Raw genomic sequence first — 27,818 nt, 5'->3', positions numbered from 1 at the left:
ATGCCACAAGAAGAGTCACACTTTCACATGACAATCCTTCAGATATTTGGAGACAAATCAAGTTCTTCAAAGTCAGGTATGTGTTTGTGTGTGTGTGTGTGTGTGTGTGTGTGTATGAGATGGGACCCTTTGGAAGTCTAGTAAAACCCATGATCCATTAGCAGAATAATATTTTCAAATGCAAAAAATAAAATACATGGGATTTCAAAGGAAACCAATTATGCAGAAATATAATCATGAAGATATTTTTGAAGCAATTTGTGGACCTGGGGCTCCAAGGTTTCTATCTTTCAGCAATGTAAAGAAACTGTGTTCCAAGAGGTAGAAGTGAGGAAGAGGTTCATCACATGACAGTCTGTGCAAAAGAATGGAGGCAATTCTATACTTAGTATTTTTTGTACACAGAAAAGCTGGGGAATGGGGCATTAAATTCACACATGATACTAATTTGGGAGATGATGTAAACAAGTACTAAGAACAAAGAAACCCTAAACAATTCTACAAATCTCTGTGGAGGCTAGAAATGTTCAAGGGACAGCCCAACTCATTATAAACAGATTAATACCTATGGATGTAGCCAAATTCATTATTTGAATAATATGCAGAGGGAAAGATGTGTTTCTTAAATAGATCTTTCAGAATGACTCTAAAAGTTCACATTTTTATTGTGCTTCAGAATTTCCAAAGTCCCATTCTCCCCACACCTTTCTGAGGTATATAGAACAAGTAATATCATATGGTTGACAAACCAAGGCCCAGGGAGATTGAGTGATATGGTCAGTGTTGCATGAATAATAGGTGGCTGAACCATGTTTTCCATCTGAGTATTCTGGATCCAAGTTGAGTGCTCATTCTTCTACCCCATGCTGTATCCTAGACTATGTGAGAGATGACTAACTAGTGAAAAATGTCTCTTCTGCTATCATTCATTTGGCCATTAGTCATTTTATGTTTGCTTTTCCTTTTCAAGTGATTAATTTCAATGCATGTTTAATGAGGCTTGTGGAATATGGATGCTCAATAAATATTTGTTGAATGGATGAATAACTGAATTAATGTCAAACCATTTCTAAAGTGCCTCTGGTGGACAAGTCAATTTAATAGATGCTTACTACACATTTTCATGGATAAAACACAAATTAGGCACTGGAGCTACAAAACAAAAATGAAATAGTTGCTGCCTTCAAGGAACTTATATTTTCCTGGGGGATACAAGAAACCTATAAATAAGTAAGTACAATGTATATAGAAAGCTGTACAATGTGATTCAAGAGGGAAGGGGTTTTAAACATTGAGGAGATAAGGAAAGGCTTCTACCAGGGCAACATGAAACTTGAACTCTGCACTGAAAGAACATGTGCATTTTTTTCTTAAAAGACTTACTCTTTCCCTCATTCCCATATGCCATGAGTTGTAAAGTCTTGTTATTTTCACATTAGTTTTATCTGGTGAGGTTATCACCAGCCTCACAGTCACTGAAGCTTGCAACTTATGTGTCATCCTCAACACCTCACTCTCACCCCTCTATATTAAACGATTTGCCTACATTTGTCAATTTTATCTTTGTAATGTCTCTCCTATATACCCTCTTCTTTCTTCTTCCCACCCTGGTACTGGCCCACAATCATAATTTCCCAACAGGATTATTGCAATGGCCTTTGGGTTGGTCTCATTGTCTCAAGTGTAACTCCCACTGGTCTATCTTCTACTCAACTGTCAACTTGATATTGCTAAAACATAATTTTAACCACATCACCCTCCTAATCGGTAACTCCATTGCCTCCCTATTACCTTTAGAATCAAATATAAAAGACTATTTTGCTTTTAAAGCCCTTCATGACAAGTCTTTTCTACCCTTTCAGTCTTCTCGTGCCTTAACCTTCTCCTTGTGTTCTACAATACAGTGACACTGACCTCCTTATAACATATGACACTCTATTTCCCAACTGCCAATTTTCACTGGCTATCCCCCATACTTGGAATGCTCTTCCTCCTCATACCTAACTCCTGGCTTCCTAGATTCCTTTAAGTTGCAGTTTAATCTTCACCTTTTTCAAGAAACCTTCCCCAGTCCTTCTTAATCTTGATGCCTTCCCTCTGTTGATTAGGTCCAATTCATCCTGTCTATTGTTTGTACATCATTGTTTGCATATTTTCTCCATCATTAGACTGTGAGGTTTTTCAGGGCAAGGACTGTTCCCCTTTCTCAAAAGTTAGCATAATTCCTAGCATATAGTGGGATACACGCATATGTTTGTAAACATACAGAAGACAACATGTATATATGTATGTATATACATATATATACATATGATATATACATACATATACGTATGTTTGTCTATTGCAACAATGTAAAAAGACTAGACTAGAAGAGGTAACAATGAAGAACTCCATTTCTCAAATAATATTCGATACTCTGTTTAAAGGCATGAAAGACAATTAAAGGAATGTTGTGTATAGAGAACAGATGGTACTTCAATTTGAGGGGAGTGGAGAGTATGTAAATTTGAAGAGTAATGAGACATAAGATAGGAAAGGTGGGTCAAGGTTTTTTTTGTTTCTTTTTTTTCTTCCCTTTTTTTTGGGGGGGGGGCGAGGCAATTGGAGTGAAGTGACTTGCCCAAGGTCACACAACTGGTAAGTGTTAAGTGTTTGAGGCCAGATTTGAACTCAGGTCCTCCTAACTCCAGGGCCAGTGCTCTATCCACTGTGCCACCTAGCTGCCCAATTGGTCAAGGTTATTTTGTACAAGACTTTGAATGACAAACTCTGACAAGGAAGTAAATCTGGGAGATCTTTGATATGAGAAGAATTTCTGCCTGTTCTGTCATCCATTTGTTATTTTATAACATTGACTGCCATTTTCTTTTTAACCTCCATATTAAATTTATTGTTATCTAGTATTTTGTTTTTACCCAAGTACATGTAAAAACAATTTTAACAATTATTTTTGAAACTTTCAGTTCCAAATTCTCTCCCTTCCACCCTCCCCCACCTCTTTGAGAAGACAAACTATTCAATACAGGTTGTACATGTTTAGTCATGCAAAGCATTTTCATATCAGACATGTTGTGAAAGAAAACAGACCAAAAAAACCTCAAGAAAAATAAAGTTTAAAATGTATCCTTCAATGTGTATTCAGACACCATCAATTATTTCTTTGGTGATGGATAGCATTCTTCAGCAAAAATTCTTCGGAGTTGTATTGGATCACTTTATTATTGATAATAGATAAGTCATTAATCACTGTTCATCTACAACATTCCTGTTAATTTATACACAGTACATTTCACTTTGCATCAGCTCATGTAAATCTTTACAGGTTTTTCTGAAAGCATATTGATCATCATTTCTTATAACACAATAGCATTCAATCATAATCACACATCATAGTTTGTTCAGCCATTCTCCAATTTATGAGCAATGCCTTAATTTCCAATTCTTTGTGCCAGAAAAAATGGCTATAAATATTTTTGTACCTATAACTCCTTTTCCTTTTTTAAGAAAATCTTTTTGGATACAGACCCAATAGTGCTATTGCTACATTAAAGAGTATGCATAGTTTTATAGTTTACAGAATGGTTGATCAGCTTACAACTCCACCAACAATTCATTAATGTTTCATTTTCCAACATCCCCTCCAATATTTGTCACCTCCCTCTTCAGTTCTATTAGCCAATCTAATAGGTATGAAATAGTAGCCCAGACTTGTGTTGATTTGTGTCTCTCCAATCAATAGTGAATTAGGCATTTTTTCATATGGCTATAAATAGCTTAGATCACTTCATCTGAGTAATGTTCATATCTTTTTATAATTGAGGAATTAATTAAATAAATGAGGAAATAATTGAGGAATTGCTCTTATTTTCACAAATTTTCTCAAGTCTCCTTATGTTTGAGAAATGATGCCTTTATCAGACAACTGCTTCAAAATGTTTTCTTATTTTTTTGTTTGTTTTTTGTTTCCCAAGTTCTATTAAAATACTGTGAGGCCACAGGGAGAATCACCCAAAGATGTCTCAAATAGGGTGAGGAAAATGGTTATATTTATATTTTAATTCTATATATTTATTTATTTATAATTTCCCCCAAGTTACATGTATAAACAAATTTTAACATCAATTTTTAAAACTTTGTGTTGCAAATCCTCTTCCTCCCTTCCTCCCCACCCCCTTAAGAACTCAAGCAATTCAATATAAGTTATATATGTGCAGTCATGCAAAATATTTCCACATTAGTCAGGTTATGAAAGAAAACAGAGAAGAAACTTTAGAAAGAGGAACTAACAAAAAATATACTTCAATCTACATTCAGATACCTTTAGTTCTTTCTCTGGAGATAGATTGAATTTTCATAAGTTCTTCTGATAGCATCTTACTCATCATTTCTTACAGCACAACAGTGTTCCATCCTAATCTTATCACACAATTTGTTCAGCCTTTCCCCAAGTTATGGACATCACCTCAATTTTGAATTCAACTTTTTAAAATATCTTTTTTAGGATACCAACCTAGTAGTGGTATTGCTAGGTCGAAGAGTATGCATAGTTTTATAGCCCTTTGGCCATAGTTCCAAATTGCTCTACAGAATGTTTGAATCAGTTTACAACTTTGTCAAGAGTGCATTAATGTCTCATTTTCCCCATATCCCCCACAACTTTTGTCATTTTCCTCTGCTGCTCTATTATATAATCCAATAGGTATGAGATAGTACCCATAATTAGTTTAACCTGAATCCCTCCAATCAATAGTGAGTTAAAGCATTATTTTTCATATGGCTATAGGTGGCATTGATTATTTCATCTGAAAACTTCATGTCTTTTGATCATCTACCAATTGGGGAATGGCTCTCATTTTAACATATTTGACTCAGTTTTCTATGTGTTTGAGAACTGAAGCCTATCAGACAAACTTCCTTCAATTATTTCACAGTTAGTATTGCTAACTATATTACCCTCCATCCTTTTCCCTCCACTTGATATTTACTCTATTTTTTATATTTTTTCACCCTCTCACTCCTCAAAAGTGTTTTGCTTCTGACTACCCCCTCCAAATCTGCCCTCCCTTCCTTCACCCCTCCTTTTTAATTCCATTCCCTCCCAATTTCCTGCAAAGAAAAATATATTAATATACGCATTTGAGTATCTATGCCCTCTTTGAGCCAATTCTGATGAGAGTAAGGCTCACTCCCCCATTCCTCCCCCATCTTTCCCTCACTCCCCTCCACTTTTTCTTGTTTCTTTTATGTCAGATACTTTACCCCATTCGACCTCTCCCTTTCTCTCTCCCCACTTAATTCCATGTTTTTTAAAGATATCAACATAGGACAGTTAGGTGGTACCATGGAGAAAGCTCCAGCCTTGAACCCAGGAGGACCTGAACCCAAATCCAGGCTCAGACCCCTGACACTCAACAGCTATGCGTCCCTGGGCAAGTCACCCAACCGGGACTGGCCTACCAAAAAACAATCAGTACAAAAATAAATGCTTTAAAGATATCATCCCTCATTCAACTCAAACTGTGCCCTCTGTCTAAGTAAAGTCCATTCAGCTGCACTAATAATGAGAAAGTTCTTATGAGTTAGCAGTATCATCTTTGGGGTCAGCTAGGTGATGCAGTGGATAAAGCACTGGCCCTGGATTCAGGAGGACCTGAATTCAAATCCATCCTCAGACACTCGACACTTACTAGCTGTGTGACCTTAGGCAAGTCACTTAACCCCCATTGCCCTGCCAAAAAAAAAAAAAAGACGTATCATCTTCCCATGTAGGAATGTAAACAGTGTAACCTTTTAATATTACTCATGATTTCTTTTTCCTGTTTCTGTTTTTATACTTCTCTAGGGTCTTGTATTTTAAAATCAAATTTTCTTTTCAGTTCAGGCCTTTTCATCACAAACTCCTGAAAGTCCTCTCTTTTACTGAATTCCCGTTTTCTTCCCTGAAGGATTGTAATGAGTTTGGGTAGATAGTTGGTTCTTGGTTGTAATCCCAGGTCCTTTGCCCTCCAGGATATCATATTCTAGTACCTCTGATATTTTAATAGAGAAGCTACTAAATCTTGTATCATCCTGACTGTGACTCCATGATACTTAACTGCTTCTTCTATCAGCTTGAAGTATTTTCTCCTAGACCTGATAATTCCTGGAATTTGACTACAATATTCTGAGGAGTTTACATTTTGGAATCTTTTTCAGGAGGTAAGTGATGGATTCTTTAAATTTCTATTTTACTCTCTGGTTCAAGAATATCATGAGAGTTTTACTTGATAATTTCTCAATATATGATGTCTAGGCTCTTTTTTTCATAATGGCTTTCATGTAGTTCAATAATTCTTAAATTATCCCTCCTGAATCTATTTTCCAGGTTACTTGTTTTTCCAGGGAAATATTTCACACTGTCTTCTTTTTTCCACCATTCTTTTGGTTTTGTTTTGTTTCTTGATTTCTTATTAATTCATTATCTTCCATTTGCTCAATTCTAATTTTTAAAAATTCATTTTCTTTAGTATGATATTGTGCTTCCTTTTATATTTGTACACTTTTACTTTTAATTATTTTTCTTCGTTAATTTTGTGCCTCTTTTACCACTTGGGTAATCCTACTTTTCAAGGCATTCTTCTCCTCATTGGCTTTTTGTGCCTCTTTGCATTTACATTTGGCCTATTCTGTGTGTGTGTTTTGTTTTGTTTTGTTTTTCAGGGCAATGAGGGTTAAGTGACTTGCCCAGGGTCACACAGTTAGTTAAGTGTCAAGTGTCTGAGGCCAGATTTGAACTCAAGTAATCCTGAATCCAGGGCCGGTGCTTTATCTACTATGCCACCTAGCTGCCCCATTATTCTGTTTCTTTAAGATATTATTTTCTTCAGTATATTTTTGTCTCCTTTACCAAGCTGTTGACTCCTTTTTCATCATATTCTTACATCATTCTCATTTTTCTTTCCTCTTTTTTCTCTACCTCTCTTACTTTATTTTCAAAGTTCTTTTTGAGCCCTTGCATGGCCTGAGTTCAATTCAAATACTTCTTGGAGGCTTTAGATGTATGAACTTTGACTTTGTTATCTTCTTCTGAAGATATGTTTTAATCTTTCTTGTCATCATTGTGGCTTTCTATGGTCAGATTTTTTTCTGTGGTTTGCCCATTTTGCCCATTTTTAAACTTTTAACTCTTGGTTAAAGTGGGGCTCTGAAAGGGTTATGGAATTGTACATATCCTTTGATCCAGCAATAACACTTCTAGGTTTATATACCCCCAAAAAAAGGAAAAAAAGACTTATTTGTACAAAAATAGTCATAGCAGCTCTATTCATGGTGCTTAAGAATTGGAAATCAAAGGAATGCCTGTCAAGTGGGGAAGGACTAAACATCCTGTTATATATTATGGTAATGGGATATTATTGTGCTATAAGAAATGGTAAGCAGGATGATTTCAGAAAGACCTTCTATGAAATGGTGTATAATGAATTAAGTAGAACCAGGAGAACATTGTGTACAGAGACAGCAATATTGTTTGATGAAGGACTATGAATAATTGAACTATTCTCAGCAATAGAATGATGGAAGACAATCCCAAAGGACTAATGATAAATCATACTGTCTACCTCCAAAGAAAAAACTGATATTTATTGAACATAGATTGAAGCATATTTTCACTTTCTTTCATTTTTTCTTTTATTCAAGTTTTCTTGTACAAAATGATTAATATGGTAATGTTTTATATAATTGCAAATGTATAACCTATATTTGATTGCTTACTGCCTTAGGGAGTGGAGAGGGGAGGGAGGGAAGGAAGTATAAAATTTGGAACTCAAAACTAAAACTAGAAATTTTTGTTATTAAAAAAAAATAAAGTAGGGCTCTGCTACAAGGTTGGAGGGTACACTGTCCCAAGCTTCAGGGGGTTTTGTGCAACTGCTTTCAGAGATACTTCTAGGTATGTGTAGGTTTTCAGTTTTTCCAAGGTGGTATGGTCTAAGATGTGTGTTTATTACTCTCCTGGCCTGGGCTCTGGTCTGTGAGAGAACACAAGTCCTCTTTTCTGCCTTGAAACTGTGATGAGGATTTCTGCTCCACTGAGGCCATGAGTCCTCCTATTTGCCCTGGGACTTCCCCCAGGACTGCAACACATATATGAATATGGGCAAAGTTACAGAGTCCTATCTCAGTGCCAACAGAGACCCTTGTAATCTCCTTCTGACTAGTTACCCCCCCCAACCCCCCTATACACGCACAGAGACACCTTAATATCTGTGCATTGGGAGCTCCAGTAGCAGTTGCTGCTGTCGCTGCTTCAGTGGCTCTCAAGGAATGCTCCTCATTTTCTGGGGCCTGGTCTGTGCTGGCATAGCCTGCACTGGACTATGTGCTACTCTCACCCCACTACAACTGACCTTTCTTGCCAACATTTTAAGTTTTCTTTGACTGGAAAATTATTTCCTCCTGTTCTTTTGTGTGTTCTGCTGTACCAGGAATTTTCTTATGGCATTATTTAAAGGAATTTGAAGAGATTTTGGGGAGAGCTCAGGTGAGTCACTGCTTTTCCTCTACCATCTTGACACAGCCTGCCATTTTCTTAGAACTACAATTTTTGAGGTGTAAGCATGGTGTTTTCATAAATGTTCAAAAAATGACTTTCTTTAATAAAATGTATGCATAGAACACTTAATTTTAATCTGTATAGTATAAATTATTTTCCAATAAGTTTCTTATTTATAGATCATTGGTGTCAAACTCAAATAGAAATGGAGGCCACTTAATCAAGCATAAAGATCATTGCAGACTGCATAGTGACTAGAAAAACCACACAATAACATTATCAGTGTTCTGTGCATTTTTACTTATTTTTTTTAAATACTGCACAATTACATTTTAATCTGATTCATGCATACTGGGGATTTCCTGTGAAAAGAGTTTGACCCCTATATCCCAGACACAAATAAAACAATAAATTAAACCATTATTATAACAATGGTCAATTCTGAGGTGTAAATTCTCATTTTGAAAATGTAACAGTCATCTCTTGAGAACTATTTGGAGTTGACTCAAGAAGAACCCTGTATATAAGGGGCATGAGAGATTATTCAATTCAGTCCCTTCATGGTGCTAATTAGTGAGAGGGCAAAGAAGATCACAGAGGTACTAGATAGGAGATGTAATATTAGAGACTTATCTCCTGGACCCCATTTTGTTTTTCTTCAATGTGAAACTTCCTGAAGACATTCACATCCCCCTTGACTTTCTACTATGACTTTTGCTGCTACATCTATAGCTACAACACCTACTATTACCACTACTATCTTCACTACTTCTGCTATAGCTGCTGCTACACAAATACCGCATATACAGTTTATTATTGTTGGCTGACAGTTTTTATAAATTGCATTATTAAAACAACTTTACAGTCATTTAGTCTTCTACAGATTCTGTTCTCCTCTGGGGAATTTCTTATATCCTCTTTAGCAATACTCATTCAGAAAATCCATATTATAGCTAATTATCTACCTGCATAACTAAAAGTTAAAACCTATTTGTTCTTATGTGTTGTTAAAGACCAGGGTTAGATTGGGAGTAGGAATGTCTCCTTCTGAAATTAATTTTCACATGAAATATCATTGATTATGGGAATTAACTAGAATAAATATTGGCTTGTCTATTTTGGAGGAAGAAATCAAAGTCCAGGAGATGAATCACTTGCCCTATTTCCCTGGATACCTTCAAAGCTTAATCCAAATGCTATTTGCAATGAGGCCTTTCTTAGTCTCCTAGTGATAATGTAGGTATTTTATATGTAGCCAGTTATTCATATGTGATCTACTCCCTTAGAATGTATGCGTCTTGAAGGCAGGGGTTACATTTTTCCATTCTCTGTATTCCTATACCTTACCATAGTGCCTGACAGATGCAAAGTGCTTAATATATTCTCTTTGACTATTAGCAACTTTATCTATAACCTCTTCCAAACATGTTGTTCTTAGATTCTATGAAATCTGGTTCAAAAGCAAAGTTTTAGGTAATGTAAGATTGACTATACAAGACGTGGTTTTTTTTCCTTATGTATCTATAAACTTCATCCTAAAAAATAACATATCATCTGAAAGTTGCCTCTTGTTTTTGTGCTAGTTTCTGGATTTCATAACAAAAACCATGACAACTTCTATCCAGGGAACTATCTTTTCTGGAACTGAATGGCCATTGTCAGTGGTTAGTCACAGAGGGTTGACTATATTAAATAGTAAAATCAAGAATTTCTTAGTCCCTACAATTTCCTTTTCACTTCTCCAAATCATATATTATTTCTTTTTAATTAGAACAAGCTGCCTTATTTCCTGTAAACGGTGCTTGAATAATGTAAAACTAACCTAATACTAAATTAAACAAGCAGAAGAAATACTGCGGTAGCAAACCCTAGATTATTCTGCTCCACTTATCATGCTTGCTAAATCTAATTACCTTTGTTCCTCTTTTTGATTCCCAGATTTCCTTGTAATATTTTTTTCCTTCTACCCTCCCCTCTAGTCCCTCTGGTTTTCCTTCTTTGACCTTCTTTCTCATTATCCCAACTGCAAAGGTTTTTAATAAGATGTAGATTCTTTAGCCTCTCCAAAAGAACCTGAGCAGATTTTTCAAATGAGTCTTTTTTGGTGAGTTAGGAGAATATATATATATATATATATAATTATTTTATAATTATAATTATTTTATAATTATAATTATTAATATATATATAATTATTTTAAATTCCAGAATGACTTGAAGAATCACCAAATTTACAGAAAATAAGAATTCACAGGGATTTTCAAAGTCTCCTCAATAATATCATACTTGTAAAAGAAAACCCATTCTATAACTCAAACAACAGATTATTATTCAGTCTTTGCTTAAAGATTCTCAACATAAAGGGACCTACTGCCTCTCACGTACATTTCTCCTTTGGGCATTTCTAATTATTAGCAAGATTTTCATAAATCTGTCACTTTACAACTTATATACAATACCCCTTCATACTTATGATGTTGTGACTAAGAAGATGATTTCCAACATCTCTTCCATATGGCCCTTCACATACTTAGGAGTAGAGATTTTGAATGGAAAAGGATCTTAGAGGTCATCTAGCCCAACGGTGTCATTTTGTAGGTGGAGAAGCTGAAATTCAGAGAAGGTAAATAAATGACAAAACTTCAGACCTGCTGAAAACAGCAAAGAAGTGACATTCAAATGAAGCTTCTCTAATTAAATATCAGTTGTTCTTTCTGCTACATTTTACTGCCTCTAAAGACTCATCTTTTCTCTCCTAAGTCTTCACTTCTCCATCTCTATACTGAATGTTTCCAGCTCCATCAACTATTCTCTTCATTCAGCATGAGCTCAAGTTATTTACCATCTTGATTATCATTCTGTGGACATTCTTCAGTTAGTCAATGTCTTTACTTTGATAGATTTTCTTTTTCTTTTTTCTTCAGGGCAATGAGGGTTAAGTGACTTGCCCAGGGTCACATGGCTAGTACATGTCAAGTGTCTGAGGCCAGATTTGAACTTAGGTCCTGCTGAATCTAGGGCTGGTGTTTTATCCACTGTGCCACCTAGCTGCCCCCAACTTTGATATATTTTCGAAGAGAATTTTGATTTCTTTGAAATGTATTTGATTCTATTTCAAATCCATCGATTTGAAGCCTTTGCTTTATCTCTGCCTTACACATAGGAGGTGCTCAACAGATATCTCTTGATTTGATTCTCTCTATATCTATCTATGGACAGCTAGGTGGCACAGTAGATAGAGCACCAGGCCTAGGGTCAGGAAAACCTGAGTTCAAATTTGTCCTCAGATATTAACTGTGTGACAGTGGGAAAGTTATTTAACCTAGTTTGCCTCAGTTTCCCCAACTGTAAAATGAACTGGAGAAGGAAATGGCAAAACACTCCAGTATCATTGCCAAGAAAACCCCACCTGGATTCACACAGAGTCAGACATGACTGGAACAACTGAACAATGTTATCTATCTATCTATCTGACTGCATATAGTTCCCTAAGTAGTCTAGCAATTTTGTTGAAGCAAATTTATTTCTTCACACTGCTGCATTATATAAAAGCACCCTGCCCCCACATGTCTGGGAAAACAGGTGCATTAAACATCTGAAGAAATATCTGGTCTCATGCACAGACCGCTTCAAACTCAAGAACTTATACTCCATTTGTGTTCTTTGGAGATCAAAGAGCTTGTGTCCTTTAGAAGGACACCCCTGGTGCTGGATACTTGTATTATTCAAAAAGAATGAAATGAGGAGAAAAGCTGCTTCTTCATAAGTAACAAGTGGGTAGGCCCTATTCTCTTATGTCACTTTCATTTTTATCTCAATGTTTAGTCTATATATTTTTTTAAACTTTTGGCTAAACTTCACAAAAGCTGGCACATGAAATCCCATTAATTGTCCATTTATGTTGATAGCCTTCTTCTGGCAGTGACTCATTCTTACTGCTTTGAGGTAGACAAAACAAGCACCACAATAATTCTTGCAGCCAATAGGAGGTTTCTAGACAAAATTTATTGAAAAAGAAAGAACAGCAGAAAATTTTGGCTAGCCATTAAATCTAATCAATTCCATCTATTTGCTTCTGAAGAAAGGTGCCCATTTCAGTAATACACTGCCTCTCTCTAACATAAAAATTGTGTGACATACTTTCTAAGAAATTAGATCCGCAGCAATAATATATTTATTCTTTTCATCATGTGACAAGACCAACAATGATTTTCATGAAGTCACCATATTGCAAGTTAAAGTGATGAGACAAGGCCAGATTGTTTTTGCTGTTATCCCATGGTAAGAAAAAAAAAATGTTTCTATTGCAGGAAGTATGGTGGATCTGAGTCAGGAGAGAACTCGATTTGAAACGTGACCTATGGGACTTTGAAAAAGAAATTTAAATTTCCTGAGCCTATTTCCTTTTCTACAAAATGGGGATAATATTGTAGACACTAGGAGCATGTAAGTTGCAGTGTTTTTAGAGCACTAGGCTAAGGATCAGGAAGAATCATCTACCTCAGGTCAAATCTGGCCTTAGATATTTGCTGTGTGACCCTAATCAATTCACTTAACTCTGCCTCATTATCCTCTTCTGCAAAATAAGCTGCACCTTGTCAAATGTATTAATGCTAGTTATTATTACTTATTACTCAGTAATGTCTAAAGGATACCTCTGGATATCACCCTACAGTCTCACTGAATCAATAATATTTTAGATGTGTAGTTCTTTGTAACTAATGGGATGTTATTCCAGGGAGATATTTTTCTTCTTCCATTGATTATAGGCTATCTTCAACAAATCATTTAAAGTCTTTTAATCCTTAGTTTTCTCATTAGTTAGAAAGGCATAGACAATATCTACCTTCCTTAATATAGCTCTTAGCATGATTATATGCGATAATGGGTATGAAAACATGTTGAAAAGTACAAAGTACTACAGAAATGTAAAGTATTATTACAAAAATTATATACCTAAAGCCTTAATTTGGAAAGTCCTCTATTACATATACTACAGGAATAATCTCTATAATATCCCTAACAAGTAATCATTTGGTTAAGTAGCATTTGTCAGATACTTATTATATACTTGGTGTGTAATTTAAAATTCTAAATGTGGGTTCTAATCTGTCGCCCCAGTTTTTTGGGGAAACTGATTAAAATCACTGATAAATGAGTTTATGTTTTTTAAGGGTTTATTGAAAGATAGTAAAAGAAAGAGAAAGATTGGGAACAGATTTCTTATAACCTGAAATCCTTGCCTTCCTAAACTCCTCTGTGAAGTTCCCTGCTACCACACTGATGTCTCACAGCCAAAGAGGTGAGCTCTCTCCACAGTGTCTCCTTCCTCCTTCCTGTTTCCCTCCAAGAAATGGGAGGTTCTTCAAGCTGATTGGCTAATGTCATTCAAATTCATTGGTTCACTGGGCCTGAAGATGGTCAAAGTTTAAAGGTGTTAGGTTCTGAGAACAATAACTTTCTTAAGTACCCTTAAGTACCAGCCAGATGTGCTTAACTAGAAGTCAGCCGGTAATCCATTCAGGAATCAGTCCCCTTATCAAATTCAATCAGTTTAAATTAATCTCCAGGTTGGCCCCTGAGTATCTGCTAAATCTCATCTATCACATTCCATTATCTTGACACATAGGTTATGTACAAAGTGCTACAAACAGAAACAGAAACAAAGACAATCCCTGCCCTCAAGGGGTTTCCAATCTTTATTTTTTTGAATTTAAAAATATTTTATTGATATTTTATTTTTATATCACCTGCATTTCTCAAGGCCAACGTTCTTCCTACCATTTCCATAGAGCCAACTCCTATAGCAAAAACAAAAAACAAAAAACAAAAAAACAAAAACATGAAGGAGAGACATTCACCAAGGAGTTTCCATTCTAAAGGAGGAATGCAATGCATAAAAAGAAACTGTAAAGGGGCAGGAATGGGAAAGAATATGGTCTGAAGAGGAGTGAAATATAGCTGGGTTGGGTGCCCTTCTCAAATGGAGGTTCTGGGAGGAGACATCTATTCAGAAGGAGAAACAGCACTGGTGGAGGATACTTCCAGTGTGTGAACTCCAATGGCATAGTGAGCTTCAAGGGTAAAAATTTTTCTGGGGCATTCTAGAGAAACTCCAGAGTATTTTCTGGAGAGCAATGGGGACCAATAGTGATCTAGCTTCTTTTTGAATCCTTAAAATGATGAGGACCTCATTACCTGATAGTATAGCTTATTTTATTTTCATCTTTATATTAAGCTATCTCCATTGGATAACTAGCTCCGTGAAACACCCCTGACACTAATTCTAATTGCATTTCCTGGAGCAATAAAGAATAAATTTAATCTTATACCTCTTATACACAGTAGCTTTTCTAGCTTCCTGGTCTGTGCTGGGAGACAAGCTATGATATCACCACATGCCTTTCTCTGGAATCAACAACCCCATTTCTTTTAAATGATCTTTTGAGAGGATATTTTTCTCCTGGACATATAGTACTCAAAATTTAGTTGAAATGTTTGTTAATATAATCAAAGGTAGAAATAATTTTGACCCCCAACATCATATCATTAATTCCATTTTAATTTTATAATAAGCTAACAACACTGATTTATTTTAACATGAACTTCTGCTTCTTGCGGTATTGTATTTCCCCTTTTAAGTCCATTATACACCCAAAATACACTTGGACACTGTCCAAGAAGTAGTTATTAAATCAATCAATAAGTCAACATATATTCATTAGGCAATTGCTATATTCCAGACACTGTTCTAAGCATTAGGGATTAAAAGACAAAGAAGATACAGTTCCTGCTCCCAAAGGGCTTATATTCTATAGAGACAACCTGAACACATGTAAGAATCTATAAAGTGAGTTAATTTTGGCAGGGCAAAACACTAGTAGCTGAAAGATCTTCATAGGTCTCATTTAGGAGGTGGCATCCAAGGTGAGTTTAAATAAAACATAAAGATTTTAAGAGGCAGAAGTGAGGAGGAAGTGCTTTCCTGACATAGAAGACAGTGTGTGTGTAGGAATGGAGATAGAAGAACAAAGTTGGTTTGTTTTATGTAAAGAGAAGCTCGATGATTGTTTTAACTAAGATCTTTATATTGAAGACTTTTTCATGGAGAAACTGAAAAGTTGTTCCCAGTATCCGGTTAAGACTAAATAAGGTGAAATAAGATTTCAAGAAAGAGATGGATACAATTATTAAAGAAATGAGCAATTCACACAAGTTTAGTGCTTTTACAGTATACAAAAATATAATTAATATGGAAGAGCCAGTATCATACAATGAAAAAAAAAAACTGGATTTAGGGTCAAGGTACCTGTATTGAAGCCCCAGCCCTTCTTTACTGAAAATAATATACATGTATCATTTTCATTGAAACCCATAAACATCTTGCCCATTCTATTATAATTGGTTTTATGCATCTAAGTGCAGGACTTTATACTTTAATTCTTCTAATTGCATTTTATAAACTATACCCTTATTATTTTCAACCTGTTTGAAAACTTTTTAAAAACTTTTTTTATTATTGGGAATACTTGTTACATCATTCATTATTTTAGTTTTACTTTCTGCTTCATTGCCAGTATACATTTATGTTTTTTTGTTCGCAATTAAGCCCTCCCTGCAGAAAGGCAGTACTTTCACTTGTCCCTAATTGATTTTCCAACCTTCTCACTTATGTGGTTATTCTGAACCTTCTCTTCTCCCCTCAAACTTCCTTTACTCATTCCTCCATATACCATATCTTAACAGAGGCCCTAATTTCAAAAATAGAGTTTCTATTCTTCCCTTTTGTGAATTTTAATTACCATTGATATTATCAACTATTTTCTTATCTAATCACTGACAAAGAGACAACCTTTCTTATCAAGGCCAAACTATCTATATAAATCTGGATCCTATTCTCCCATATCATCCAGCTGATTACTTTTATAACCACTTCTCCTTGAAGTACACTCTGGGTATGGTAGCTTAGGTGGCTCAGTGGACAGAACACTGGGCATTGAACCATTAAGACCTGAGTTCAAATCTTGTATCAGACATTTATTAGCCATGTAACTCTAGACAAGTCACTTAACCTTTGTTTTCCATAACCCACTAGAGAAGGGAAAAGCAAACCATTCTAACATCTTTGCCAAGAAAATCCCATGGACAGCATTGGTATGCTATGATCCATGAGGGCATGAAGAGTCAGTTGCAACTGAACAATTGAACAACTTAACAACAGATAGTTGTTCAGCGAATTGTGAATTCATCTCACTTTACTGTCCTGGGGCAGCTAGGTGGTGCAGTGGATAGAGCACCGGCCCTGGAGTCAGGAGTACCTGAGTTGAAATCCAGCCTCAGACACTTGACATTTACTAGCTGTGTAACCCTGGGCAAGTCACTTAACCCTCATTTCACTGCCAAAAAAAAGATCATAGAAAACAGAATAGTTACAGTAGGACTGCAGAAAGGTAAATGATATGTTGATGATCTATAAAAGAGAGAAGATTCAGAATTTTATGGTCAGTGAGCTTAATTCTGGTTCCTAGAATAATGTCATTTCCTTTTTTTCCCCCTTTCTTACAAAAGGATAAACAGAGAGGTCAATCCATTACAGAAGTCACTGTACCGTAGTCTAGTGCTATATTTAGTCATTGAGAAATACTATATGCGAAGAAATAAATTTATGCCATAATAGGACAGATTTTTGGATATATTTAAGGAAATATTTCATACCAGTAAGTACTAATAAATTAATAGATGGAGTAAGTAGCCCTAGGATTTCAGGTCAGATTTTGGATTAGATGTAGACTTGTATCATACACACCATATCACTCACCATTCAAACTCTGGAAAGAACTTGACCCTCAAGGCCTGTCTCCCCCATACATGCTTCCTGAAGCCAAAGTATACAAGGCTGAGTTACTACTTACAATGGAATCTATGAATGAATGATATATAGATGACAGAGGGGTTATTTCTTTTCATTTTAGAGGAGTATCATGGTGTGGGGATTAAGACGTTAAAATTGTATTCCAAAAGACCCAAGTTCAACCCCCCCAACCTCTAAATTAAAAAAAAAAATTTGTGACCAAGCACAAGTCAGTGACTTTATAGAGCTTCAGAGTCCTCATTTGTAAAATGTGCATGTTTTCTGTAGTATCTATCTCATAGGATTGTTTTGAAGTTCAATAGATAGATAGAGAGAGTAATTGAACAACATATATACATATATGTGTGTGTGTGTGTGTGTGTTGTTCAATTACATCTTTTCTTTATAAAATAATGAAACTTCAAATTATGAAATCATCTCTTACCTAAATAACTTCATGAAAGTATCCTTCCATTTTATATTTGTCTTCTTTATTTCACAAAACAATTCTGGGAACATTTTATGCACTTAACTAACATTTGTTGCTTGAAAAACTGGTTTTTCATTCAACAACCAACACAAAGAATTCTATCCTTTGCTTGAGTATGGCAGAGAAGGATTTATAATTTCATTTGCTTCATCAAAATTTTAGTAGATTAGTCCTTCAGGGTTCTCTGAGCCTAGAAAGAATTGTAGAGACATTAAATAGCAGAAGTGGATTTGAACCAAGACTAGGATGCTACCCACAATATTATATTGGTTTTACATGAGCAAAATATGATAATGAATCTTATGCTATTATTCTTTGGATAAGTCAGATTAATATTAGTACAGTCACATTTGGAGTCAGAGCTCCTGGATTTGCAGGTTGTGTGACCTTGGGTAAAATACTTGGCTTCTCTGAGCCTTTGGTTCTTCCTTTCCCTTACTTACAAATGAAGTAGTTGAATTAGATGGATGTTAAGTTTCTTTCCAACTCTAAATCTATAATAATATATTAACTGGTTATGAAGTGAATAATGAATTTAAACAATTAAATTTGCCTTTCAGTTGGCACCACACTAAGTAATTTCTTTAACCACCTTTTCTCCACTCAATGAATCAATTGTTTCATTCAAATGCATTAGCCAATTGTCACAATATAGTTGTTGTTTCAGTTACTCATATATGATTATTATAATCACAATATCTTGAGTATATATAACATTTTAAAATCCATTGATACTTCACACTGTGTCAAAATAATCATCTGTGGAACTACATTTTGATCACATACCTCCCCAGATGACTATTTTCCAGATTTTCCACATTTGTGTCATGTGAATGATTTGGTTACCATATACTAAAAACATTCAGATTTTGGTATCCAAAGAACAAGGATAGCTAAGTGGTGCAGTGGATATAGTACCATGCCTGGAATCAGGAAAACTGCTCTTCCCTGAGTTCAAATGTGTCCTCAAACACTTACTAGTTGTTTGACCATAGCCAAATCACTCAATTCTGTTGACCTCAGTTTCTTCATCTGTAAAATGAGCTGGAGAAGGAAATGGCAAACCACTCCACTATCAGTTCATGCCAGATGAAATCACAGAGAGTTGGACAAAACTGAAATGACTGAATGAGAACTGACTATTCCAGAGAAGACAATGAGTAGCAGTAGTTTAAAGTTACAGGGAGAAAGATTTCATCAGGTACAACAAAAAATTCCAAACAATAAGTGGTTGTCTCAAAGTGGGGTAGATTGATTCCTAAAATATCATGTTCCCCTTTTAGAGGGTATGCTTTAGGAGTAGTTGTATGACTACTTACAAGAGTTTCATAAGGATTGCACTAAAAATACATATAAGGTCCTACCCAACTCTAGTATTCTCTGATTCTTCCTGAGTCTCTGAAAACAAGTAGATAAGTTTATTTTTAAACATTTTATCCTGATATTTGTAGTCATGTATACATTTCATGGAGTACATGAAAAACTGGATTTAGAATAAATATTTTTCCTGATTGTCATTTATTTTTGATGAGAGAAGTGTGGCATTGATCATGATGATATCTAGGTTTTTAAGATAATTATGGTCTATAAGAAAGTTTGGCGTTCGACTTATGTCTGCTTTAGCATACCAGCCAGAAATGGGTCTCATGTGCTCTGTGAATGCTCTAAGGCACATAGAAAAATAGATTTAAGCAGTTTTCATTTTTACAGTGGATTTTAGTGGGCAATAATCCAAAAACCATGCATTTTCAGCATAGGATCAATATGTGCATCCCCAGAACTATGCTCTATTTTTATTTGCTCTGTTTTGCTTTCAACTCTTCTGATATCCAAGCCCCAACAAATCTGACTTAGGACACTGTGCCTGGAAAATCTTCATATGATATAGAAAACTGCATGTCTCAGGTTCTCAAGAGTTTTAACTGTGAAGCTGAAGGCTCACTTAGCTTTTCTAGAATTTCACTAGGGGAAAGTTTTGCCTTGGTATATTAAGAGCATAGGAAACCAAGAGATAAATTATGTTTAAAGGGAAAAAAATGAATCCTCAGTGCCCACATTTCAAAAGGACAGTCATTTCCAGGTATAGTTAGGATGTGCAAATTGTGTAATCCCTGGGGAATGAAAAAAAACAGATGGCTGCTATATGCTCAGGCTCAAAGTTCAATTGAAACCATAGCCATTAAGAAAGAAGGTGAAACTGAAGTCAGAAGAAGAATGTAAAATGAGGAGGGTGAAATAAATATCTGAAAGAATACCTCCCACAATGCCCTGTATTTGCCACTACAGGGTAAACTACTACTGCAATCAATAGCAGACACTCTCTTCATTTCAGATGACCTGTGAATTAGAGATGAACATGCCTTGAATGTTCATAGAACAACGAGGGAATAATATATTTTGCAAATGGCACTGAAAATGTGCTGAAGTGTGCAGAATTTTAGCTGGCCAGCAATCCTTTCTGTCTTGCTGATTCAGTGGTAGAGAGAACATGTCATCTCTTGCATTTTCCTGGGCTGTGGTTTTCTCTCTGAGCAGTGTCTATAGGGCAAGTACCTTGGACCTGAGAAACAAATCTTACTTTTTAAAATATCATGGCCTCATTAGACCTTTTCACTGGTTCATTTTGTACGGCATTCTCCCCCTTCCTCTCTCATGAAATGAAGTCTTTAACAGCTTAGGCAGCCCTCAAAAGCTTTTCTGTAGTTTGAAGTTGCATTGTATAACTTCTTAGGAGAAAAGATAAAATATTGAATGAAAATATCCAACACATGTATCTCTGTCATGGTGGGACTTAGAGCTTATGATAAAAGCCAATAGAGACATCTCTCATCTCAAAGGCACTCTTGTTCCCATGTTCAAAAATTATGGATTAGAAGTTTCTAACTGACCTTGAAAAAGCCTTCTGGCTCAATTATAGAAATTTGGAAATGCTAAAGAGAATCTTTACTATCTATATCTTGGTTGCTGGTATGCTACTCAAATTTTAACTGACTGGCTCTGCTTGAGGGAACTCCAGCACTTACTGCCTCTACTGGTGATGCCATGTGACTTTGAACCATGAAATTCTACAATCTTCAAAGAATATAAAATTTTTGTGAATCATAGGTCAATGGAGAAGTTTTTGGTAGGTATTAGTAATGTGTAAGCATTCTCCATTCTCTCAAATGAAAATAGTTTCATTTTATAGGGGAAAAAAAGAAGAGATTATTCTCCTTGTGTTCCAGTTTTCTCCATAACCCTCATATGCCTTCTTGCCATTACCTCCTCTTTTACCCTGATCTGATATGATGAGTTGGATTTACTCTAGAGCTAGCCCTTCTGCTTGCTCAAAAATCCCATTTTATCCCAACTGTTTCAAAAATTTTCCCCCTATGTCAGCCCCACTCTATCACTTATCAATTTCTCCCCATCTGTTAGATCATTTGCTGTTATCTAAAAACACAATCATGTCATTCCCATTCTGAAAAACCCTCCTTGATTCTTCCATTCCCATTAACTACTATCTTATATTTCCTTTGTCCTTTGTGAAAAATGCCTTGAATAGGAAGTCTACATTAGGTGCCTCCACTTTCTTTATTCTTCCTTCTTAACCCCTTAAAATCCAGCTTCTAACTTCATCATGTCACCACAACTGTTCTTCCTAGTATTATCAATGATCTCTTCTTCTTTTTTTTTAATATTATTTTTTGGTGAGGCAATTGGGGTTGTGACTTGCCCAAGGTCACACAGCTAGTGTGTCAAGTGTTTGAGGCCAGATTTGAACTTAGGTCCTTCTGAGTCCAGGGCCGGTGCTTTATCCACTGTGCCACCTAGCTGTCCCACCAATAATCTCTTAATTGCCATTGTTCTTTCTCTGCATGTGGATATGTTTTCCATCATAAATCTTTTGGAATTATCTTCAATCGTTGTGCAGCTGAGAAGAGCTGTCTATAATATTTCAGATCATATTCTTTAACCATAGGTATGCCACAGGTTTCTTCTTTTCTCCTTCTTTACTACTTTAATTGATGATCTCATCAACTCCCATGGATACAATTCCCCTCTCTATCCTGATGATTCTCAAATCTACCTGTCTTGCCTTAACCTATCTGTTGACCTCCAATCTTACATCTCCAAATACCTTTTAGACATCTCATACATGTCAAAAATTGAACCCATTCTCTTCCTACCTAAATACTTCTACCTCTCACCTTCCTTATTTCTGTAGAGGGAAAGAACATCCTCTCAGTTCCTTAGAATTGCAAACTAGATATAACCCTTTAGTCCTCACTATTCCTTCCCCTTTCATTTAATTTGTTTCTAAGGACTGTTGATTTTTACCTTTGCAACAACTCTCAGATGTACCCCCTTCTCAGAGACTAAAACTATTCTGGTATAGCCCCTTATTACTTCATATCTTTACTATTGCAATAGGCTATTAGTGGATTTGCCATACTTAATTCTCTCCCCACTCCAATTAACTACAATGATTTTCCTAAAGTCCAAGTTTGACAAGTCATCCTTCTACTCAATAAATTCCAATGACTTGTTTCCTCTACAAATACAAATACAAAATCTTCTCATTTATGTTTAAAGCCCTTCATAACCTATGCCCCAATCTTCCCATTCTTCTTAGACCTTATTTCTCACCAAGCACTGGTCTTTCTTTTTCCTTAACAAATCACTCCAACTTTTTCCTCTGAGCATGTTATTAGGCTACATCTCATCCCTAGAATATTTTCACTCTTAATCTCTGCCTTCTAGCTTTTCTCTCACTCCTTTTAAGTCCTAAATGAAACCCTATCTCCTAAAGGAAGTCTTTCCAAACCCCTCTTAATTGTGGTGACTTTCAACTCTGAATTGTTATTTGTCCTTTATAAAGATTATTTGTACTTCAGTTTTTCCTTCTATCTTCCTAACAGATTATTAGCTTCTCAAAGGCAGGTACCTTATTTTACTTCTTTTTGCCTCTTTTTTTTATAGAAGTGTCTGGCATGTAGTAGGTATTTAGTAAATGTTTATTAATTAACTGAATGACAATATAAATAAGGAAGTATGAGGGGAAATGTGAATAAAGAATATCCTCAAAGAAACATAGGAAAAAGAAATCAAATGAGGGGTCAAATGATTAACATAAGATATGGTGATGGCTTTCCACACATGTGTTCTCATGATATTAGGACAGTGCATTAAGTGGATTTTCTGTAGAGAACTTGCTTATGGCAGGACATGGATAAAAGTTGTATAGGACCAGTAAGCATGCAAAAGTTACATTCAGCGTTTTAAAAAGAAATACTTGGGGCATCTTGGTGGCACAGTGGATAGAGCACTGGCCCTGGAGTCAGGAGGACATGAGTTCAAATCCAGCCTAAGACACTTGACACTTACTAGCTGTGTGACCTTGGGCAAGTCACTTAACCACAATTGCCTCACTAAAAAAAAAGAAAAAAGAAAAAGAAATATTCATAAGAATGAGTACATAGATGCATTTGTTTTCAGCCTAATTTCCTATCAGGATAATAATTATCTGAATAGTGTAGGGAGGATTAGTTATGATCTAAGATGAAAAGAAATGTAAAGATGAAAATGATGATGATGATTAGCATAGAATACTAAGATCTGTAAAGTGTTTTGCATACATTGTCTCCTTTCTGCTAAACAGCATTAATGAAATATAGGTAATACAAGTATTATTGCATCCATTTTACACATCCACAAACAGATTCAGAGTTTACATGATTTGCTCCTGGTCATACAGGTAGAAAGTCTCAGATATGGGATCTAAATGTTTTACTGATTCTAGGTCTAACCTATTCTATTCAACTACATGATGAGACTTTACCTACCAGGGTTTTACTCTCATTTAAATCTCATGTTGGTAACACAGAGAATTGGTTCATTTATCATTGAAGTGTTATAGCTAGAAAATGACCAAGAAGACAAAAATGGAAATATTTAATTAGGAAGATAATAATAATAATGGATTATTAGCAGAGTTGTGAATTGGTCCAAACAGTATGGAACGTGAACATTCTAGAATGCAACTACAATGTTCATATCCTTTGTTCCAGATAGCCTGCTACTAACCATGTACTTCAAGGAGAATTAAGAGGCATATAAATGAACAAAAAAGTCCTATAACCTCCAAAGTATCCAAAGCAGAGTTTGTAGTGGTAACAAAGAATGAGAAACAAAGTCAGTGATAGGCAGTCAAAATGGTAGAGTACAAAATATTTTTGTATAGCTCTCCCAATATACCTAATGTACAATAACCTAGGAAATGTGCAATCTTGAATTCTGATGGGGAAAGTCAACAAAAAGTCACAGTGAACTATTTTTCCAGACCAGGGTACTTTAGGAAAATAGAGAGAGAAATCTTTGTACACTGAAGTGGAGAATAGACAGAAGCAGTGCTAATGGGGAATGATAATATTCCAGCACCCTGGGCAAGAAAGGGAATACAGAAAGAGGAGCAGGGCAAGAAACAGAAGTGAAGAGACAGATCTTAGAGGAACATGAACTAGCAATGGGTATAGGAATGAGAGCCACCTGGTAACTCTGTTACCAATTATTTCATTCTTGGTAGAGAACTAGGTACAGATCTGGGGTAGAAAAGAATGCCAACAACTGAGGATAGGGTCTTAGCTGAATACTGAGCCCAATATACCTTCTAGAAACTTAGCTGTGTGGCTGTGATCACAGAAAATGGGAAATGAAAGTAGAACTGTCCAAGAAAGTTATGAAAAGAGGACTAACAGCTTCCTAAATGAGGTACAGCATCTTACTGAAGAAAATGACTCTTTATATTTAGGATTGACAAAATGAAAGCAATTGACTCCATGTGTATTTTGTGGTTCCTTATTGTTTTTGCTAAATTATTGAAAGTTTATATAAGGTTTTTCTAAAATGTCACATATATTAATTACTATTTATATAATAATGGTTATTACATCATTTTTGGCAGTAAACCTTTGTTATTAATTAACATTACATGTTGTTAAAATATCGACTATGTGACATTTAACACAAGGCAAAAAGTCCCAGCACCATATTTTCTCTAAGAGAGCACATGACTTCAAGCAGAGATCAGAAGCCTTAAGTTACCTACTCTGGCCTAAGAGGAGAGTGCTTAGCAACCAACAGTGGGTCCAGGTCAAGAGTGCAAGCTTAAGATGGTAATGGTCACATGGTCTTGGCTTTTATTCTCTTTTTACAGAGGTAGTTCATTGCACACTGATCAAAGCTAATTGGCTAGCACCATTCAATTCCATTGGTTGACATGACTTGAGGGTAGTCCACATTAAAATTAGCTGTACTATGATGACTTGAGGGCCTAATGGAGGAGACCCCCTGAGGGGAAAAGGCTTATTCAGATAGGTGTGGTATAATCCCATCAGTTCACTGAGCTGGACAAAAGAGTATCTCCATTCATATTGTACTCATCCTTAACAGGTTTAAAACCTCCTCCTAAAATTGAACCCTCTAAAGTGTGTGTGTGGGGGGGAGAAATCAACTAAAACTGGGTCCCTGGGAACCCCAAAGAAATTCATTATTAATATTTATTTTCTCACACATGGTGCATCAAGAAAGAATAAAACCAAGTAAAAAGAAGGAAAAAATGGAAAAAAATATATGAAACATATCCTCAGGAAAAAAAAACACACAAAAACTGATATAGAAGATACAAAAAGGAGAGATAATTTAAGACTCAAAAAGAGTCTTAAGACATTATATTTATAAAAGAAAGAAAGAGAAAGAAAGAAAGAAAGAAAGAAAGAAAGAAAGAAAGAAAGAAAGAAAGAAAGAAAAAAAGAAAGAAAAACTGCCAGATATCTTACAACCAGAAGACAAATTAGAAATTGAAAGAATATATTGGTCATCTCCTAAAAGGAAACACAAAAGGAAAACTCTGAGGAATAGCCTGGCCCACATCCAGAAAAATTTACACAGCAATAGTAGCAATATTGTAAAGATAATCACATTTGACAGGTTAAGTCTCATCACCAAAATGACCAATCATAATTCCAAAGGACTCATGATGAAAAATGCTATCCAAATTCAAAGAGAGAACTGGTAAACTTAGAGTACAAAGTGAACCATATTATCTTCTATTTCTCCCCTTTTGGGAGGAAGGGGGGGCAACGACTAAAATGAGTACATTTATTTATTATAGTTTCATTTGTAATGGGGTTTATTTTTCTGGCCTTCTCAAGAGGTAGTGAAGGCAGAGTAGATAATAAGAATTTGAACTGAAAATAATATAAAATAAACATTTAAAAACAATCATAAAAACAAATTAATTACCCATTAAATGGGAAATGCTTACATAATCTGAAGTAAGTGAATGTAATGGCATATTACTAAATAGTAAATCATAATGGATGTTAAGGATTCAGAAAATCATGGCAAGACTTACATGAACTGGGGCTAGCTAGGAGGAGCAGTGGATAAAATACAGACCTTAGATTCAGGAGGACCTGAGTTCAAATCTGACCTCAGAAACTTGACACTTACTAGCTGTGTGACCCTGGGCAAGTCACTTAACCCTCATTGCCCTGCAAAAAAAAAAAAGACACATGAACTGATACAAAGTGAAATGAGCAGAATCAGAAAAAGAATATTCACAATATATAAAACAAAACAAACTGAAAAATCAACAAAAAATAAAACTGAATTATCAGTTATATATAATATATATTATATCTGTTATATCATCCTTCAATAACTAATCTTACCTCCAAAATAATAGTATTTTTCCTTCTTCCTACCATTTCAGAAATATGAAGCTATAAAATGAGATATTGTATATATTATCAGATTCTGTTTCTTGTTTAGTTTTGATGTACATTTTTAAGATATATACTTTTATTTTGACTGGACATAAAGACAAATTTAATTAAAAATACCATAGTCGACAGAGGTAACTTCCAAATTCAGCATGGCATTGGCCATGAAGCACTCTTTTGTGCTCAGCTCATTGGAACCAAAGGAGGCCAAAGTTCAGGAGTCTAAAACTTTTAAAGACTTGGGTGTCACAGAGGTATAATGTGATGCCTATGACCAGTTGCAATGGAAGACACCAATCAAAATCCAGATTGAAGCTATTCCCATGGCACTAGAAGGTCGTGATTGGTCTGGCAGAAACAGGCTCTGGAAGAGCACCCCCCATTTGAGAACTGGCCTTTCAGATCTCAGAGCAGTTTGAAGCCTTGGGGTCTTCCATTGGAGTTGAATGTGCTGTAATTGTGGGTGGAATTGATAACATGTCCCAGTCTTTGATGTTGGCAAAAAAAAAGCTCACGTGATAATAGCAATACCTGGTCGCCTCTTTATTCCCTCCAAATATAAGGACAGTTACCTGGTTTATATCCTGAATGAATTAGCAGGCAATTACTTCATGGTATTTTGCAGCACTTGTAACAACACCCAGAGAACAGTCTTGCTACTCTGAAATCTTGTATTCATTGCCATCCCTCTCTATGGACAGATGAGTCAGAACAAACACCTGGGATCTCTTAATAAATTCAAAGCAAAAGCAAGATCCATTCTGTTTGCCACTGATGTGGCAAGTTGAGGTCTGGATATTCCTCATGTTGCTGTTGTAGTCAACTTTGACATTCCCACACATTCCAAGGATTATATCCATCGAGTGAGTCAGACAGCTTGAGCTGGGTGCTCTGGCAAGTCACACAGTATGATGTGGAACCCTACCAGTGTATAGAACACCTAATTGGGAAGAAACTTCACGCTTTCCCAACTCAAGAAGAAGAGGTCATGCTGCTGACAGAGCATGTGGCAGAAGCCCAGAGATTTGCCCACATGGGGATGAGGGAGCAAGGAGAGAAAAGGAAACATCTGAGAGAAGACAAAGCTGATGATTATGATACAGAAAATGCTATGGGTATATGGAACAAGGTCCCTGGAGGTAAGATGAAGAAAAGGAAGGGCCAAGGTCCCCATTGA

The 27,818-nt window shown here is 35.7% G+C and overlaps 1 pseudogene; it reads left to right on the top strand.

The window, feature by feature from the left end:
• LOC122747858 lies at positions 1-27,818 on the top strand (annotated as a pseudogene).

Source organism: Dromiciops gliroides, chromosome 3, assembly GCF_019393635.1.
Source record: "Dromiciops gliroides isolate mDroGli1 chromosome 3, mDroGli1.pri, whole genome shotgun sequence".
Classification (NCBI taxonomy): domain Eukaryota; kingdom Metazoa; phylum Chordata; class Mammalia; order Microbiotheria; family Microbiotheriidae; genus Dromiciops; species Dromiciops gliroides.
This window is presented reverse-complemented; position numbering and strand designations above follow the sequence as displayed.